The 19,073-nt window shown below is 43.7% G+C and overlaps 1 long non-coding RNA gene across 1 annotated transcript in view; it reads left to right on the forward strand.

Moving 5' to 3' along the window:
* LOC138745263 (uncharacterized) overlaps nt 1–18,031 on the forward strand; it is a 38,186-nt gene extending 20,155 nt beyond the window's left edge. The window contains exon 3 of the long non-coding RNA XR_011346113.1: nt 17,743–18,031. This is a non-coding gene — a long non-coding RNA (uncharacterized lncRNA). The remainder of the gene's footprint in view (nt 1–17,742) is intronic.
* Nucleotides 18,032–19,073: the final 1,042 nt, after the last annotated feature.

Here is a 19,073-nt window from a genome sequence, read left to right on the forward strand (position 1 = left end):
CCGCACTTCCCCACCCGTGGCTTCCCTCACCGCATACAGGAGCTGGCACACAGTCCCTATCCTTTTTATGTCGCTCATCTACTACCTCTCTGACTGCTTGGATTAATGTTTTTGCCTTCCCTATTTGCTTATCTTCAGACCTCTGGACAAATGCTTTCTGTGCAATATGTAGTAGCTGGGTAATTCCTTGCTCATGCCAATTTTCTGTTTTTTGTAATTTTCTTCTAATGTCTGGGGCTGAGTTGGTAACAAAACCAGTTTGTACCAATTGTTGCCCTGCTGGGGATTCTATGTCGAGACCCCCATATTGCTGTATTGCCGTGCGCAATCTATTCAGAAATGCGGAGGGGGTCTCGTCGGGACCTTGGGAAACCTCAAAGGCTTTCTTGAAATTCTGTCCCTTTGGGACAGATTCCTTGATTCCTCTTATCAAATTAACCCTGTACTCTTCCATCAATACCCGACCGTAATTGGTATTTTTATCCCAATTAGGTCTTGCCAAGGGGAATTTAGTTTCTCCTGGTACCGCATCTAGTCCCCCTTGGTGATCCCTATCCCAGACTTTAATCCCTGCCTGGCGGATCATTCCACGCTCATCCAAAGTAAACAGGGTCTTAAAGATAGATGTTAACTCCTCCCAAGTATATAGATTTGGTCCAAAAAATTGGTCTAACTGTTCGGCACATCCCTGGGAATCTTCTATCAGGGAGGTGAGTTCTTTCTTAAAGTTACGCACTTCAGTACTGGTCAGGGGCACATTTACGAAACCAAGACCCTCTCCTACGGGAACTTCCCGCAGGGTTCGCATCCAGTTGGTTTCTGGCTTATTAGGTCTGGGTTCCTGCCCCCTGGGAGATGGATTGGGGGGCTCTGCCCTTTCTTCCTGAAGAGTCTCACACTGTTCTGAATTAAAGTTTCCTCTCTCTCCTGTCAACGGGGGTGGTAATCGAGTGCTTTGTGAGCGAGTCATCATACCACTCCTGCTCTCTTCTCTCTTCCCTAGTGGTGGGGGAGGTGGGGAAGGTGCAGAAGGGTAGGTTATAGGAGGGGGAGGAAAGATAGGAGCCGGCATAGGAGGAACATAAGGTGGAGGGAGGGAATGTAGCACATCCCATCCTTGTGGTTCAGGGACAAAAGGTTCCTCATCTCTCTTGTCCCTGTACTCTTTTTCTTTCAAAATCAATTGATCACACGATCCCCTAAGCCAGCAGGCTGCATATTCCTTGCTCTCTAGGTTCTCTCCCTGGTTTTGATAGAGCCAGATGTTCAAAGCTTGACACATCCAGTCATCCTCGGATCCGAGTTTTGGCCAGTACACGGAGCTCCCTTTTATCGGGTATTTAACCCAGTCCCTACAACAATACCTGACCATGGTCAGTTTGTCCTTTCCACGGGTCCTTCCCGTGCCCCAGTCAGATAACATCAACCCAAGCGGGCTGTGTGTAGTTATCTGATCCTCACATCCTTTACCAGGACTCTCTTCCTTCATACCCATATTTCCCATACTGATAGGCAAGTAAAATTCCTCTTACCGGGTTCCAGTAGCAAGGCTCTAGCGCGCTTCCTTAACGTTCTTCCATTGTTTGTTCTCAATGCCTCTTCTTGGATATCACTCGCTTCTTCCACTGACTAGCCACCCGTCGTCCGTGAGTCCAGCTGAATCAGCTGGGATGCACCTACTCTCGTCGTCGGGCACTCTGTCAGTGGAGGGAGTGTGATCCCGGACAAGACCCCATTTGTTAGAAATAGAAGTACCTTTAAAGAAATTGCTCGAGACAAATATTGAGAACAAATAACATTTATTACAACAACAATGCAAAGTTGGGTGCTTCCCCTTACCCTGGGAATACACACATACACTGGGGCTCACCCAACTTTTATACAGTAAATTTCAGTATCAGAATACCCTCCCCCTTACATTCTTCTGCCCCCTGGATGGGTTTGGCAGAGGCAATCCTTCCTGCCTACGTGCAGTTTCAGTAGACTTGGAGGACCAGGGGGTATCCTGTCGGTGTCTTCTTATGCCATTATTCCCATTGTCTTTATTCACATCCTAGCCCTCGTCCCCATTCACACCTTCCCGACTCTCAGGGCTTCAGTCCCTTCATCTGCAGGGTTCGTTAATCTTGTCTAGGGTTTACTAGTTAAATATGCATACTTGAAAAATCTGTTGTATGGCTTACTAATTATAGATGTATAACTTGCTAATACTGTCTAAGGTCTTCTAATTATTTATGCAAGCCTTGCTAATTCTATCTGGGGCTTGGCGACCCTTATCTCGTTCAGACTAACTCTACTTCTATTCTCAGTTGTCTGTCCTTCTCTCCTTCATTCAGTGAACTTGCTGGTGTAGGAGATTCTTATCTTACTCAGACAGTGTCAGCTTCCTGCCTTCTAATATCCATGTCTCATGTTGTTTGCACTGGCTTCATTCATTTACTTATGTATCAATTTTATTTTCTTCATTTCTTCATGTTCATATTGCAATGTCAGTTTTTCTCATCTCTCACAGTCCCTTGCGGTCAGAATCAGGGGAATATATAATGGGGAATAAGGAAATGGCAGACCAATTAAATTCTTACTTTAGTTCTGTTTTTACAATAGAGGATACAAATAACCTCCCAAGGATGTTGGGAAACATAGAGACTAATGTAAGGGAGGAGGTGAAAGAAATCAGTATCTCTAAAGACATGGTCTTGGGGAAATTGAAGGGATTGAACGCCCATAAATCCCAAGGGCCTGATAATCTACATCCTAGTGTACTTAAGGAAGTGGACATTCTGAATTATTTTCCAGAACTCAATAGACTCAGGATCAGTGCCCATGGATTGGAGGGTAGCTAATGTTACCCAACTATTTAAAAAGGGGGGTAGAGAAAAAGCGGGGAATTATAGGCCGGTGAGCCTTACATCATTAGTGAGCAAAATAATGGAATCCATTATTAAGGATGTAATAGCAGAGCCTATGACTAGCAGAGAAGGGATCGGACAGAGTCAACATGGATTTACAAAAGGAAAATCGTGCTTGACAAATCTATTGGAATTCTTTGAGATGGTGACAGGTAATATAGATGGGGGAGAGCCAGTGGATGTGGTGTACCTGGACTTCCAAAAGGCCTTCGATAAGGCCCCACATAAATGTCTGGCATGCAAAATCAAGGCTCATGGGATTAGGGGCAAGGTATTGATGTGGATTGAGAACTGGCTGGCAGATAGAAAACAGAGAGTTGGGATAAATGGCTCATTTTCTGAGTGGCAGGCGGTGACCAGTGGGTTGACACAGGGATCTGTATTGGGACCCCAACTGTTCACAATTTACTTTAATGATCTAGATGAGGGGATTGGATGTAATATCTCCAAATTTGCAGATGACTCTAAGCTAGTGTGCACTGAAGATCGGGTCAGGAAGCTCCAGTGTGATTTGGATAAATTGGGGGACTGGGCAGATACATGGCAAATGCACTACAATGTGGATAAATGTGAGGTTATCCACTTTGGTAATACAAACTGGAGGGCAGATTACTATTTGAATGGCAATAGATTGGGAGATGGGGAAGTGCAGAGAGACCTAGGGGGTTCTTGAGCACCAGTCACTGAAGGTGAGCATGCAGGTACAGCAGGCGGTTAAAAAGGCAAATGGTATGTTGGCCTTCATATCAAGAGGGTTTGAATATAGGAATAAGGATACCTTACTGCAGCTGTACAGAGCCTTGGTGAGACCCCATCTGAAATATTGTGTGCAGTTTTGGTCACCTTATCTGCGGAAGAATGTTCTTGCAATGGAGGGAGTGCAAAAGTGATTCACGAGGCTGATACCTGGAATGGCAGGTATAACTTATGAGGAAAGATTGCGCAATTTGGGATTGTACTCGCTGGAGTTTAGAAGATTGAGAGGGGATCTCATAGAGACATATAAAATTCTGGCAGGACTGGACAGAATGGATGCGGAAGGGATGTTTCAAATGGTGGGGGAGTCCAGAACCCGGGGCCATGGTTCGAGGATAATAGGCAAACCATTTATGACTGAGATGAGGAGGAATTTATTTACCAAGAGGGTGGTGAATCTGTGGAATTCATTGCCACAGAGGGCAGTAGAGGCAGGTTCATTGAATATATTTAAGAGGGATTTAGATATATTTCTTCAGTATAAGGGAATTAGGGGTTACGGAGAGAAGGCGGGGACGGGGTACTGCACTTTAAGATCAGCCATGATCTCATTGAATGGCGGAGCATGCTCGAAGGGCCAAATGACCTCCTCCTTCTCCTATCTTCTATGTATCTATGTAAGCTATATGGGGAAAACACCACTGTCAAGTCTTCTGCCTTAAAGGAGTAATTATATTCAAATGGGCAGTAGATCAAGAGATGGAAACAGTGAAATCAGACAGAGGTGAGTGGCTGCTTAAATTAGAAACATTCGTGTTCATGCTATAGAGTTTAAGGCTGCCCAGGAGGAATATAATGTGTTTTCTTTAAGATTGTTTGCCCTCACCTTGGCGAAGGATGGGGCCAACAGACATGTTGCTGGAAGGGTTCGAAAATTCATATGGTAGGTCACAGGAAGCTCAAGTTTAGATCCACAGAGCACAGGTGTTTAGCAAAATGGCCTCCCAGTCTGAATTTGGTCTTGCTGATATCGAGGTCAACTGAGTCGACCAAATGTATTAGATTAGGTTGGATGGGGTGCATGTGAAACTCTGCCTCACCTGGAAGGCCTGATTGTGGCCTTGGATGGAGGTGAGAGGAGATGTAGGGACAAGTTTGGCAATTTCTGCAGTTCCAATGGGGAGTGCATCAGGTGGTGGTGGGTGGAGAGGGAAGTGCCGTCGAGGGAGTCACAGAAAGACGTGCACCTATAAAAAAAGGATATAAGTGGAGCGGGTTAGATGTAGCAGGTTAGAGAATGGTGCTGAAGTTGGAAGTGTCCAAGGATAATGTGTCAGATGTGGCAGCTGATGGGTGGTAAGTGAGAAATCTGCGGGATTCTGTCCGTGTTCTGCCGGAAAGGAGGTGGGGTAAAGGCAAAAAGATAATTGGAGATATGGGTGCAGGCTTTATCAATGACTGTATGGGGGAATCGGCAATTATTGAAGAAATAAGACATTTTGGGTATCCTGGTATGAGGACCTAAACTTGGGGTTGTTACAGGCCCAGAGGACCCCAAAACCTAGCAGCAATAGAAAATCACCAAGACAAATGGATACTTCAACAAATGTCTTTTTAATTTCCTTGAAACAAAAAAAAACAGGATCAAACTTTAAACTATCACTATTAATTTAACTGCCTAACATTAACCCTTTCTAATTCTAAGCACAGGTGTATGTAAAGTGTATAAAGTTCTTTGACACTCCTACGTTCACCGGTATCTATCAATTCTTATACTGTGCACAGAATTCAACATTTATGACTTTTCACCAAGCTCTGGTGCTTAAAAGTAAATGTTTACCCTCCAGGAATGCTCTTGTTGGTTTCAGAGAGGGATTTCTTGCTCATTGGACACACAAAAACTGATTCCCTCTGATCAGCCACTTTGGTGTCTTGCCAAAGAAACTTTCACCATCAGAGTTTTCCAAATGATAACCTCTTCTGCAGGTCACCATTGAGTTCCTTTTGTTTCCCTTATTTTAGGTGAAACACCATTTCTAGCCAGCCATTTCCTCTTGTATGTAGAACAAGGTTTTTCAACAGGCTGAACTGAGAACTCACAACCCGTCTTCAAAATGGGGTTTCAACAAGATGCCAGCTTGCCATCTCTCACTCTCTCTCTTTTAGCAAAAAGCCTATTTGGTGTCTCCTCTCTGCTTGAAAAAGCACATGACCTTCTTAGAACAGTAAACTTCTGAGTCCAATAATATGTTGTTTTAAAAACAATATTCCATTTTGCACCTGCTTTTGAAATTATTTAGCAAAACAATCTTTGCAAAGGCTCTCGGCGGATCTGAGCGCCTGCATGACTCACTCTCGGCAAAGGTCTTGCATTTTAAGTAAGAGCTGTTTTGCAAAGTGTTTGTATTTGTTTGTGACCTACACGACTCCTACAATCTATCCTTCAAAAACATATCTACATACAATATAAAATATAGATAATCTGTCATAGGACAGATGCAGCAGAGGAGTTGTGATAAAATCAATGGTGTCCTTGCAAAAAAATAAGTGGGAAGAGGTATAATCCAGGTAGCTCTGGTGAGTGGAGTTTATAATAGTTTGAAACTTGAACCTCTCTCACTATTTCAGGAGGCAATTTACTGTCATGTATTTAAAATGTGTCATATCACACAAAGTTGCTTTTTTCTTGCTGAAAGACAGACAGATTCTCCATTTTCAGAAATTGCCTGAAATGCCTCTTGCAGCCAGAGAAGGAAGGAAATGAGAGTCACTCTCCCCCACCCCCACCATTCCGAATCCTGGGCCAAGTCACTGAGGGTCTGTGGATTCTCTTTCAATGCTCACAGACCAATCCAAGCCATTGGTTATGCGAGCTCCAGTTTTGAACCTCTGACACGATTAGGAACCCTTCAGCACCCACTCATATCCCAGGTCTGACACCCTTTTAGCCAGTCTTCAACCAGTCTCTAGGAATCCACGGACTGGTGTGAGTTCCTTGACTGCTTTATGCAGAAGCCCACAGCCTGCGTGGGTTCCTCTCCTCAAGTCACCAACAGCCTGTCACCTGTGTGGTTCCTTCAGCTGCAGAACCCCTCACTGGTCTGCTTCCATTGTCACTGACCTGTGGATTGAATCCTCTGCTTCTAAGATGTTGATGGGGTTTGGTCTTCTTGTTTTCTGGTGCCCTGCCCTAGTCCTTCGCTTCCCTAGAGTTTGCGGTGCCGAGGAAATTTAACACATCTAAATTAAAATTTTACAACTTAGAGGAGAATCTCCCATGTCTAGAGGGATGGAAAGGGCATTATTACAAATTGAAGCCTAATATTTGAATATTCATGTGCCAAATTTGGAAAAGCATAGAGTATATATTTCTCAAGCTATATGTAATTTTTTCCAAAAGAATACAACTTTGAATGTTTGCATGTCATCTTGGCATCCCTAAAAATATATCTGATTTCCAAGTAATGCAATACATTTCCTCATCACCACTAAGGCTAATTTAACAAATTTCAATTGATATATTAATAGTTTTAATTTGGGCCTTGTTTATTCAATATTTCCTAATAAAAATAAAGTTTGATTTTGCGGAAAAACATCTGCTGTAGCTTGTTCCAAAAAATTTATAATTCTCCCTAAAAAGATCTTACATTAGGGCAAAGATAAGTTTAATGCAAGAAAGTTGCCACATCTTCACCACACCTAAAACATTAATCTGATAATTCTGATTTTATTCTAATCAATTTCTCTAGTGTAAGAAGTAACTGTAGAAGAAAAACGAGTTGTGAATTCCTTCCTCACTGCTGTAGTGTGGAACTCTGGTCAATAGTTCCAGACTGCTGAGTTGAAGTGAATTAATACATCTCCCCTTGATCAAGTGATCTCTATTGCCAAATCAGCTTCCTACAGTGCTTTTCATATCCAACTGCCTGAGTCACCTGATTCCAGGTGTAGCTTTCAGATAAAATCCTTGCTGACATCTGCTCCATGACTGATGTAAAAACAATTATATTGAACTAATTTATATCATACATTACTACAACATTAAAATCCATTTCCCACATTTGTCTAGACTTATGAACTCCTCATTTAAAAGTTCCTACTAGTAATAAAGAATACATTATCGAAGTAAACATTTTAACTATTTCTCTTTATAAGGAATTTCTATTTCAGTACAACATGGTTGGTCCTAACTTATCCTTCAAATATGTCCTTAGTTGGAAAGAGCAAAAAAGATTGTGATGAGTTATACGATATTTATTTCTCAGTTGCTCAAATGACATTATTTTACCCCTTTCATCACAATCTTCAACATTTATAATTCCCTTACGAAACCAGCTATTCAGAAATTGATGATCCTTTGAAAAAGAGACGAGGATTTGTATATCCACTTACACCAATTTCATCATTTATTTGATTCCATATATTAATCAAATGTTTCAACAATGGTTTATCTTTATCTCCAACCATTAATTTCAATTCCCACTTGGATATAGATTCTTCTGGTTTTCCTCTCTCCTATTTTATTTGATTCAATTTTAACACAAGGCAATTTTTTCCCTTTCAAAAAAAGAAGGAAGAAATCTCATTTGAGCTGCTCGATACTAATTTTTAAAATGAGGAAGCTGTAGTCCTGTCAATGTAGAATTTGCATTAAGACAAACGCAGCTGTCTTTAGCTACCTTATTGAATTGGCTAAAATGGCATAACATGAGAATAAATGTCCCGGAGGAGTGTGGGTCATTTGTAACATGGGATTCGATCGGAAATGGTTTCACATGACATAAACTCATGACGCAGACTGTTTTATAAGAATGGAATACAAGAGGAAGGTTGTCTAGGTCTCCAGCAGGATATAGGTCACAAGATATAGGAGCAGAAGTAGGCCCTTCGAGTCTGTTCCACTATTCTTCCACTCAGCCCCACTGCCCATCTCTCTCCCCATAACCCTTGATTTCTTAACTAATCAAATACCTGTCAATCTCTGCATTAAATAAACCCAATTACCTCAGTTCCACGGATTCATGACCCACTGACAAAATAATTTTTCCTCATTTCTTTTAAATTGACACCCTTTTATCCTGAAATTATGCTCTCCTGTCCTAGAATCCCCTACCATGGGAAACATCTTTGCCATATGTACAATGTCCAGGCCTTCCAGCATTTGAAATGCCTCTGAGGTCCCCCTTACCCTTCTGTACTCCAACTAGTACAGTCGAAGAGTCGACAATTGTTCCTCATACACTAACCCTTTCATTCCTGATATCATTCCAGTAAATCATCTTTGACCTTCTCTAACACCAGCACATCTTTTCTCAAATATGGCACCCAAAACTCTAAACCTGATTGAATGGAAAGGGAATTCTCCAATGACACAAACACAACAGTTAAATGATATTATGTCGTGTTGAAATTTACAAAAAATTATTAAAGAGTCAAATAATAACTTGCAAAAGATGCCGGGACCCAATTATGGACAATTATCACAACCTAAAGAATTCGGGTTGTTCTGAAGCTTGGTGCTGTGTTACGAGACTAGAGGATCCCAAAACCCAGCAGCAATAGATATTCACCAAGACAAACGGTTGCTTAAATAAAAGTTGATTTTAATTATCTTTCAACATGAAAACAGAATTACACTTTAACTTATCACTATTTTACTAACTTACTTTACCTAACTTAGCCCACTTCTAATTCTAAGTGCACGTGTGTGTAATGTGTGTGTAAGTTCAGAAAAGTTCTTTGGTTCACAGTCCAATCTCACTTCTCATTCCTCCAAGTCCACTGTTTGCAGGCCATTCTTATACAGAATTGAACATATAAAAAGTTCACCAGACTTTGGTGCTCGAAAGGTGAATGATTACCACTCGGGAAGGTTCTTGTTGGTTTTCAGAGAGAGGTGTGTTATTCAGGGAAGCATTAGTGTTTATTTGTGCTCAACGAACCAGCATCTGAAAACCATTATATCATCAGAAAAGCTCTGATAGCTTTAGCATGGAGCAGAGCTGATCCAGGACTTTGCAGGTATTTAAGGGAGTGTGTGGGCAGGGTTTGTTCTGGACCAACCAATCTCACCAAATGATACTGCTTGAAATCAAGATTCAAACCATTTTGAGGAATACAACAGGAATTGTTCAACAAGAGCCTGGTGTTCCCTGAGGAGTTTTCTTTCAATAGTGGAAATGATTTTTTTTTAAAGTCCATTAATCTTCCTGATGCAGATCTTTGTATTTAACTTTCAGGTTGCTATCTGTTGTTAACTTGGAGGCCTTTAATGGGGTGATGGGGTGGAATCTTTGCTTTAACCAAGCAGTTCTCTTGCAATTTTCCAGCTGTAGGATGCGGTGCAGTTGCTTGCAAGTTTAGCAAGTGGGATGATGATGTGAAACTGCAAGTCACAGCGTCATTTTTGTGTTTGAAAAAGCAAATGTGAAAATATTAACTTTAGTCTCCTTGGTTTGCTTAAGTTTAAAGAGGAGACGTTGGGTCAAGCTGAGAAGACAGAGTTGGATGCACATTTGGCGAATCTGCTGGGCAAAGCAGAAAGTACAAAACAAGGGACTGAAAAAATAATGAAGCAGAATGAAGTGCCGTTGAAACCAAACCCAAGTAAAATTTAATTTTGTGCAGCGTACTTTAGAGACCAAACGATTTGGGGTTTTAGTGGTGACCTATTTAAATGAACAAAATCTGATTAGAATTGAAGTTCATGGAATGTTTTGAAGTTGCCACAAAAAAAATGAAGCATCTAAATTAGATGTTGTAATTAAGATAAATGAGCAATACAATGAGCCTGGTGTCACAGTATCTGCCTCACCGTTAAACCTTCTCCCCAATATGAACCTGATGTCAAAGTATATGCCAGAATTTATTGTACATCACTGTTAAACTTTCGCACTACAGTGAATCCGGTGTCAGAAATATCTGTCTAAGTTAACTGTACATCACCTTCAACATTCTTCCCACTCTGAACCTGGGGTCACAGTATCTAACAGAGTTTATCATACAACACTGATAAACCTTATTACCCCTGTGAACCTGGGGGTCACAGTATCTTCCACAATTTATCTTAGATCACTGCTAAACCTGCTCCCCACCATGAACCTGGGGTTACAGTATATTTTACAGTTTAGCGTACATCACTGATAAACCTTTTCCCCATTGTGAATTTGGTGTCACAGTATCTGCCTCAATTTTCCGTGCATCACCATTAAACCTCTCCCCAATGTGAACCTGATGTCACTTTATCTGCCACATTTTATTTTACATCACCGTTAAACCTTCTTACTGTGAAACTTCTGTCACTTTATCTGCCACAGTTTAATTTTTTATCACCGTTAAACCTTATATCCATAGTAAACCTGCTTTCACAGTACCTGCCACAGTTTATTGTACATAACTTTTAAACCTTCTCACTACTGAAAACCTGGAGTAACAGTATCTGACTCAGTCTACCGTACATCATCATTAAACCTTATACCCACTGTGCACCTGACGACACAGTATCTGACACAGTTTATCGGACATTACTATTCAACATTCTCACTGCTGTGAACCCAGTGTCACAGTATCTGTCTCAGTCTACCGTACATCATCGTTAAACCCTCTACAACTCTGAACCTGGTGTCACTGTATCTGCCTCAGTCTACAGTACATCACCATTAAACCTTATCCCCACTGTGCATCTGGTGTCACATTAACTCCCTCAACATACCGTACATCACCGTTAAATCTGATCCCCATGTTAACCTGGTGTCACAGTATCTGACACAGTTCATAGTATATCACTGTTAAACCTTCTCACAAATGTGAATCCTACTATAAAATAATGCTCCCTTTCTAAGTCTTGAATCCCCACCTATTTTAAAAATTCCAAAAAAAAGAGAAAAATCAATCTCAAAACAAGCTACTCAAAAGTAGTAGCCCCCTAAAAATCTGGGTGTGGTGAAGTCCACAAGTGGCAGGTGACTAAAGGACTCAGTGTCACCCACCCCCAGTCAGACTTTCACAAAGTACTGAAACAAAAACATTCAACCCACTGATTCCAGTCCCACTGATTGTTCCGGATCTTCAATATCGAGAAGACTTTGCGTCAATTCAACTTTTTTCCCATTCTTTCCGTATTTTCCAATCTTCCCATTTCCATTCCCATTGACCCTTCCCTTCAGTGACAATGGTGACGATCGCCCATTTCCTCGAACATCTGACAATGAATATTAAAGGATCATGGTCATTCTCAAAAAACTGAGATTGAAAATTCCCCAAAAAATCTTTCAATACTGCCGCATAACGAAAAGCAAATTTATTTCCCTTTCGCCACAATACTTCTTAGACTGAATTAAATTCTCGGTCTCTTCTGATAACTTCTTGACTCAGATCTGCATTTAAAAAAAACCCTATTATTTTGAACCATCAGTGGAGCCTGATTTTGCCGTGTTTTCTGCACCACCAATCGGAGGATCATCTCTCTGTCTTGATATTTAAAACAGTGAATCAAAACTGCTCGTGGTAATTGGCCTAGAAACGGTTTTTTCCTTAACGCTCTGTTCGCTCGATCTAATTCCAGTCCATCTGGAACGAATTACATGCCCTACACTTCTGGGATCCATTTCTTCAAAACCTTCACCGGATCCAATCCTTGCATATCTTCCGGAAGACCTACTATCTTAACATTATTTCTACGACTTTGGTTTTCTAATGAGTCAAACTTCTTCAATAATTCCTTCTTCTGAATCCCCCAATCTACAAAAGGATCTTCCACTATTTCCATTTTTTCTCTATTACGCTCTACTTGACTCTTGCATTCAAGAAAGCCTCCTCAATCTTTTTAAAATGATCTTGCACAGTATCCACTGATCATGTCCATCTCGTAACATCACTCTTAACTACATTAATATCTTGCTTCATGAAAGTTATTTCTTCAAACAGTGTTCATTTGAGTTTTCATTTCCGAAAATCCTTGAGTCATCTGATGAGTCATCTGCATTGATATATTTGACATATCTTCCATGAGCTGAGCAATCCCTTCCAGAATTGGAAACACAGAATCCAGTCCAGGATCCATCACCTCCCTTTGAGGCCGACCGTCTTTTGCCTCAGTCCCCAGTTCTTCAAATTCTAATGAAGTTGAGCATCTTCTTCCTCCATAGCAATAGGTCCTCTTCCGGTGCTGCTGCAGGTCTGGACACCCGACAACAGTGTGCGACCTCATCAGTTCACTGTCGCTCAGGCTCCCTCACAGCCCACACCTTCTCCAAAGGTTTGTGGACCCTCGACGCACTGTGCATGCCCGGTAGGGCCACCGACTGCGCAGGTGCATCTTCTGATGCTACACTGTACCTCTCCTGACCACCAGGCAATACTGCAGGCTCACGGGCCTGTCCTCGCTCAGCTGGCCCACCCTCACTCCTGTGTTCATGAGCTCACGAGTCGAAACCGCTGAACTAATTGCTGAGCTGGCACCATCTTGCGATAGCGCAAATGGTGCTGACAAAATACTTAGCCGGGCAGGAATCCTCTGAGGCTTGGGGACTCCAGTCAATGACTCCGTTGCTTCAACTTGAACTTGGCCTCAATTCTTCAACACTTTTGTAAGGTAATTTCTTCTGTAACTGAGTTTTCACTTTTTTTCACATTTGCAGCTATTTCGATCCTCCACTATTCAAAAGTCTATTAACAGTATTTTTAATCACTTTTACAACTTTGAAAATTGAGCATTTAATAATCTAACTGGGGAAGGGTGGAACCACACGTCTACCCTCTGCGCCATCTTGTCACAGTATCTGACACAGTTTAAAGTAAATCACTGTTAAACCTTCACATTCCTCTGAATCCTGTCTCTCAGTTTCTGCCTCCGTCTACCTTTAATCAACATTAAATATTCTCCCCCTGTTAACTTGGTGTTAAAGTATCAGCCTAAGTTTACCACACATCACCATTAAACCTTCTCCCAAGTGTGAGACCGTTTTTACTGTATCTGCCATAGTTTATCGTAAATCACTATTATACCTTCTCACTACTGTGAACTTGGTGTACAGAGTCTGCCAAAGTCTACTGTACATCATCAGTAAACCTTCTCCCCAATTTGAGCCTGGTGTTATTGTATCTGCCACAATTTATTGTACATCACCGTTAAACATTCTCCCCAATGTGAAGCTGGTGTCACTGTATTCACCAAAGATTATCGTATAGCTCTGTTAAACATTTTCCCCACTATGAACCTGGTGTCACAGTAACTGTCTCAGTTTCCCATACATCACCAATAAAGCTTTTTTTTCCTACTTTGAGCCCAGTATCAACGTATCTACGTAGTCTCCCGTATATCACCATTAACCTCCTCCCCATTGTGAACCAGATTTCACAGTATCTGCCACAGTTTATTGTACATCATTTTAAAACCTTCTCACTATAGTAAACCCGGAGTCACAGAATCTGCCTTGTTCTCCAATACATCTCTGTTAAACCTTCTCAGTACTGTGAACACGGTGTCACAGTATCTGCCATAGTCGACTGTACATCACCGTTAAACATTCTCCCCTCGTTGACCCATTTTTCACTGTTTTTCCCACCGTTTATCATACACCAGAGTTCAACCTTCTCCCCACTGTAAACTTGGAGTCACAGTATATTCCACAGTTTATTGTACATCACTGATATACCTTCTCCTCATTGTGAATGCAGTGTTACTGTATCTGCGTCAGTCTTCTGTACATCACCATAAACTCCCCAATGTGAACTTGGTGTCACTTTATCTGCCACAGTTAATATTACATCACCATAAAACCTTGTTCCAACTGTGTACCTGGTATCACGGTATCTACCACAGCTTATCATGCACTACTGTTAAACCTTCTCACTACTGTGAACTTGATGTCATAGTAACTGCCAAAGTCTACCATATATCACTGTTAAATATTCTCCCCATTGTGAACCTCGTGTCACAGTATCTGACACAGTTTATTGTACATTACTGTTAAACCTGCCGGATAAGCTCCAGATAGCGAAAGAGGAGTTCTCGCATATGCAGGAACTGGGGCCTCGCCGCTCCACCTGGTCCAGAGCCTCTGGTGGCTGGTGCCCCTGCAGAGATTATCGATGGCTTAATGACACGTCAGTACCTGACCGTTACCCCATCCCTCTCATTCAGGATTTTACGGCCAATGTGCATGGTGCGAGGTTATTCTCCAAGGTCAATCTGGTGCGCGTGTATCATCAAATCCCATTGTAGCCTGAAGACATCCCTAACACGGCCATCATCACCCCCTTCGGCTTGTTCGAATTTCTATGCATGCCTTTCGAGCTCAAAAACATCACCCAGACCTTCCAGCACCTCATGAATACAGTGCACAGGGATTTGAATTTCATGTTCATTTATCTGGATGACATTCTTGTCGCCAGCAGAGACTGGGCACAAATCAAGTCTCACCTGCACACCCTCTTCTCCCGACTGGCCGAATCTCGCCAAACAATCAACCTGGCCAAATGCCAGTTCCAGAAAGAGTCCATGCAGTTTCTGGCCCACATCATCATGGCCGAAGGAGCTACACCAGCTGCTATGAAGGTCACTGCAATCAGAGATTTTCCATGCCTGGACAACCTCAAGGGGCTACAAGAGTTTGCAGGTATGGTCAACTTCTATCACCGATTCATTCCAGGAGCTGCACACATCATGCAGCCACTCTTCGCCAAGGACAAGATACTCGCCTGGACTCCAGTGTCCAACAGGGCATTCAAAGCCACGAAAGTTGCCCTCATGAAGGCTACCCTGCACCTCCACCCACGCACCGACCTTCCTATGGTGCTCTCCATCAATGCCTCTGCCAATACCATTGGTGCTGTCTCGGAGCAGCAGGTTAATGGACAGTGGAAACCACTGGAATTCTTTAGCCAACTTCTTCATCCACCAGACAGCAAGTATAGTGCTTTCAACTGAGTTGCTAGGCATGTACTTTGCTGTGCCTCATTTTCACTATTTCTTGGAGGGGAGGCCTTACACAATTTATACCGACCACAAACCCCTCACTCAGGCTCTCGCTATAGCTAGAGATCCCTGGTCAGCCCACTTACACCGTCACCTGTCCTTTGTATCGGAGTTCACCACTCACATTCCGCACAAGGTAGGGAAAGACAATGTGGTCACTGAAGCCGTCTCCCAACCGGCCATTTGCTCGCTGATACCCAGCCTAGACTACGACCAGCTTGTCCCGGATCAGAAGTCCGACGAGGAGATGCATCCAATGGTTCCCCAGCAGTGGCGCAGGCAAATCTTCACCATATCCACGACCTTTTCCACCCTTCCATCAGGTCCAAGGTTCATATGGTGGCAGAACACTTCATCTGGCACGGGCTTCGAAAGCAGATTGTGGACTGGGCCAGAACCTGCACCCATTGCCAGCTTTCCAAGGTACACAGCCACACCAGAATGCTCATGCAGGATTTTGAACACGTCCGAGAACGTTTCAGCCACATACATGTGGACATTGCCAGCCCCTTACCCATTTCCTGAAGTAACTGTTACCTTTTCACAGTGGTAGACTGCACCATTCGTTGGCCTGAGGTGATCTTGATGCCAGATGCCTCCACGGACTCCTACTCCCAAGCAATTTTGACCGGTTGGGTTACCTGGTTCGGCGTCCCGGTCCACCTCACCAGCGAATGTGGCACGCAGTTCACCTCTGCACTCTGGGCACAGCTCACCAACAGACTGGGAATTGGGCTTCATCACACAATGGCCTATCACCCACTTGCCAATGGACTGGTCGAACGATTGCATCGCCACCTTAAGTCGGCACTTATGGCCTGCCTCACCGGCCCCAACTCGGTGGATGAGCTGCCTTGGGTACTCCTGGGAATCCGCTCGACCCCCAAAGAAGACCTGTAGATGTAATCTGCTGATCTGGTCTATGGTAAACCACTAGCCCTGCCTGGTGAGTTTATCAATGCACCTCACAACCTGCAACAGTCACCGCACAGTTTACTTCCTCGCCTCCGGGCCCAGTTGGAATCCTTCACACCCCCATCACCGCCCAGACTTGGCACACAGGCCTCTTACATCCTCAGTGAGCTGTATTCCGCAGAGGATGTTTTTATCAGATGAGGCCCTTCCACAGCACTCCTTCAAAGACCACATGAAGGGTCGTACAGAGTCATCCAGCATTCGGGATCCACCTTCACACCAGACATCAGTGGTAAGAGGGAACTGTTTATTGTGAACAGATTAAAGACAGCACACCTCGACCCCAACGAGCCAGTGGTCACGGCTCAACCCAAGAAGCGAGGCCGCCCGGCAAAAAAGGCCATTGGCGCCGGTTCTGGGGGGGCTGTGTGGCGGCAAGCCATGAGGCAGGCGATCCAGCCCCTCATGTCACGCACGTGGCGGGGCAGCCAGCCAAAATGGCGCTGTCGGGGGTTTCTCCCTGACCTCGGCACCAGACTCAGAAGCCCGCTACCTGCGGCCCACGTGACCCCCCAGCGACGTCAGGGCCTCCGGTGTGCTTCTCAGCCAGGTCCGGGATGGGAGCATAAGACCAGCCAGGCAGACCTGAATAAAGGAGTTTTTGCTCACTGAATTCAACCCGTCTGGTTGTGAGGTCATTCAGTAACAGAGTAGCCGCTGCTACAGTATTATCTTAGTTTCTTTTCCTTTCTTTTCTTTTTTTATATGTTATCAACATATATTTGTAAACACTGTAACATTGTGATTTGATATTAATTGTTATAATATTTGATTTAAAGGAGGTTGGTCCAAAAAAGGCATAAAAAAGATTTTAATATGGGGACAGGAATAAAAGAAAAACAGAGGGTACTGGTGTGAGGGAGGGAAGGGTAATATTGTTGTGGGGTTGGTTCAGATGGGTCAGCTGAAGGGACTCGACCGATCCATCCATGATTTGTCCAGCACCTTGCTGCCATGTAGTGGTGAACCAGGGTGTTGCCTGATAGGGACACGGTGCTCTGAGCTCTGCACAGATAGATTGTGCTTTTCTCGAAAACACACTTCCTCAGGTAAAGCAGAGGAAGTGGAAAGCCCTAGTGTGAAGGGGTAGGGAGGGGGGTGATGGGGGAAGAGTTGGGACCCTCCAAAATCATTATGATCAGGCCTCGGAGACAGCATCTCTATCACTCGTATGTCTCTTCCCAGGAGGAGTGATCTCAGAGACAAGACACGAGTCCAGAAAAACCTCGCATTCCAGCTGAACAGAGGATGGACAACATCATGATGCCTGAATCTCTCCCCTTCTTTTCCCTCTGGCCCTGCCAACCCCATTCCCTGCATCTTCCATGTCCCTTTACCCACGCCCCCTTTCTCCCCTATACCTCCTCCATCCCAAACCCCTTCCCTCACACCTATGCCCTAACCCAAGCCCTCCTCCCTTCACCTCCCCTTCCCCTTCCCCCTTTCCTTCCTACCCTAACCTAGGGGAAGGAGTGGTAGGGGAAGGGGGTAGGAGAAAGAGGGTAATGGAAGCGGGGTGAGTAAGGGGTAGGCTTGGGGGTGTGGGTATGGGGTAGGGATAAGTGGTATGGTTTGGGGAAGGGGATTGGTGTAGGGGATAGGGGTAGGGTTTAGGCTTGGGTTGGGTGAGAGTAAGGGTTTGGGCCGGGATAGAGGTAACATCATGGTTAGGGTTAGGAGACATGGGCTAGAATTAGTTCTAGGTTTAGGGTTAGGTTTAGAGTTTGGGGAAGTGGGTTTGTATTAGGTTTAGGGGAAGGGGGTAGGAGTAGGAGGTAGAGGAGGGGTGAGTGTTTGGGTTAGAGGAAGGTGGGTAGTATTAGGGTTGGGGTTAGGGCATGGCGTAGGGGTAAAGATAGAGTTAGGGGACGTGATAGGGGTAGAGTTAGGGGATGTGGAGTAGTGATAGGGGGTATCGGTAGTGTTAAGGTTAGGGTTTGTTAGGGGTTAGAGTTAGGAGTAGGGGAATGGAAAGGGGGAGGGGAACCGGGAGGCGAGCGGGGGAAGGAAATGGGGAGGGTAATGGGCAGGGGTATGGGGAGGGGAATGTAATGGAAGATTTAAACCGTGTTTTTTTTTACTTTTGCAACCTTTGCTTCTGCAAGGCTGAGAACCTGCTTTTTTTTTACAATCAGCAGACTTAAGCCAAATTCCACCGAGGGGCCAAAGATGCAGTTATCTGACAAAAGGACATCTGTGTACCAAGAACATTTAATCTTCCTGCTTGTTTTGGTCACAGACTGTCAGAGGCCTAGCCTTGATGCAAAATAACCATTGTATTCAAAGTGATAAGCTGAAAATTATGTTATTTATTAGAAGCCTAACATGCTAGCTTGCTTGCTTATCTTTCTTACTGTGCTGGGAATAAATGCTTAGTTAAGCAGTTTTTGGGTAATATAAGCCATGATCCCATCCCACTGCTGAAGTTTGAGACTCTCCGAGAGGTGGCAACATCTTTCAGCAAGAAGAACTTCTAGAGTCCAGCTAACGTCCCGGTTGAGGGAGGTGGAGAAGTT

Source organism: Narcine bancroftii, chromosome 11 (genome assembly GCF_036971445.1).
Source record: "Narcine bancroftii isolate sNarBan1 chromosome 11, sNarBan1.hap1, whole genome shotgun sequence".
Lineage (NCBI taxonomy): Eukaryota > Metazoa > Chordata > Chondrichthyes > Torpediniformes > Narcinidae > Narcine > Narcine bancroftii.